Source organism: Eumetopias jubatus, unplaced genomic scaffold (genome assembly GCF_037043125.1).
Source record: "Eumetopias jubatus isolate StellerSeaLion01/CBP00866 unplaced genomic scaffold, mEumJub1_p1.0 scaffold_11, whole genome shotgun sequence".
Classification (NCBI taxonomy): domain Eukaryota; kingdom Metazoa; phylum Chordata; class Mammalia; order Carnivora; family Otariidae; genus Eumetopias; species Eumetopias jubatus.
Window position 1 is genome coordinate 49,252,604 of NW_028274817.1, and position 1,557 is coordinate 49,254,160.

A 1,557-nucleotide genomic window follows, 5' to 3' on the forward strand; every position below is an offset into this window, starting at 1 on the left:
AAAGCCAAAGTTTGCATTTTTCTACCTCATTAGTAAAGCCATTGTAGTATATTTATAATACATAGAGTACAATATTTATAAAATGTTCATTCCATGATGAATTAAGTTTACTACTGCTGAAAATTAAGTGTAACATTCTAGAGCAATTATCAAACTTTAGGGTGCATCAGGATCACATGGAGGGTGGGTTAAAACATAGATTTTTGGGCTCCACCCACCGAGTTTCTGATTTAGTCCTGCTGAGGTAAGACCTAAGAATTTGCATTTTTAACAAGTTCCTAGGTGAAGTCTGTGCTGCCGGCTCAGGGTTTGAACTTTGAGATCCACTGGTCTAGAATACATAATGCATGTAAGTATTGCAGAGATGGTCTGAGAATTATTGGCAATATTTTGTAGTCCTTCTGAGGAAAAAGCCTTGTGTATTGACCGCCAATACTTAGAACCTCCAAAGTATTACATTCTCATTACTGACATCTGAAAATAAAATGATTGGGTCCTTTTGTGTTTATTTACCTACCATATGTTAATTAAAAAGTAAAGAAAGGCATAAACTTCCTTTTTATAAAAACCTGCTTAATTTTTTAAAAAATTCTGAAAGTGCTAATATCAAATTTTTGGAAGAGGTCAAAATATTTTACTATCAAGTCAAATGCATTCATACTACAAAATGCGTAAGCCAGCTAATTCTTATTATTAAACCTAGTTTTTTTATTGTTACTCTGACTCTTGCAATTTTAAAATGACATTCTTTCACTCTTAGCTGTCATAGATAAGACAATCAATGAATCAGTTCTGCCCCTTGAATCAACATTCTTTCTCTGTTCTCCTGATTTCTTTTAGTTTTATTATTTTATCATTATTTGGACATATGTAATTTTCATTGTGCTCTGTCTTAGTAATCCACCCTATGGTTGTAGATTTAAGTATACTGTTAAATATTTTCAATGCTCACTGACTGTCCTTTCTTGTAGTCATCTTTTGGTTGACTGGAGGTTATTATCCTGTAAGTTCCTTAAGAAAAGCTCATATGTTTTATTTTCTGACTCTACTCTCAGAAATTTATTAATAAGATTTCGTTTTTATCATAATTATTCTGTCTCTGTTCTGAAGAGGAAATCGATAAGAGTTTACATGATATGTCATCTGGACAGTGATTCTTTTCATTAGTTTGTTTTTACTAATTATTATCCTTTTTAGAATAAAATGTGTAAGAAACCAAATAAACTTTTCCAAGGAGTTTTTGCTGTGATTTTAAGATGGTGTACCTGGAAACAGTTGACTATTACTGGAATACTAACCATATTAAGTGGGATTGATGTGCTAAAATTTTCAGTCCAAGAATTTTTCATAAATATTCTTTGCTATCAGCAAGGTGAATAGGAAAAGCATTTGGTATTGCAAAATTTTTAGGGATTTATTATTGTCAAGGAACATTTCTTTAGTTTTCTGGTTTACAGATTTTCAGTTAACCAGTGAGGTTTGACATGTTAATTTGGTATTTAGAAAATCAGCAACCAAGTGAGAAGCAGGACCAAAGCCAACAAAATAAATGTGGAA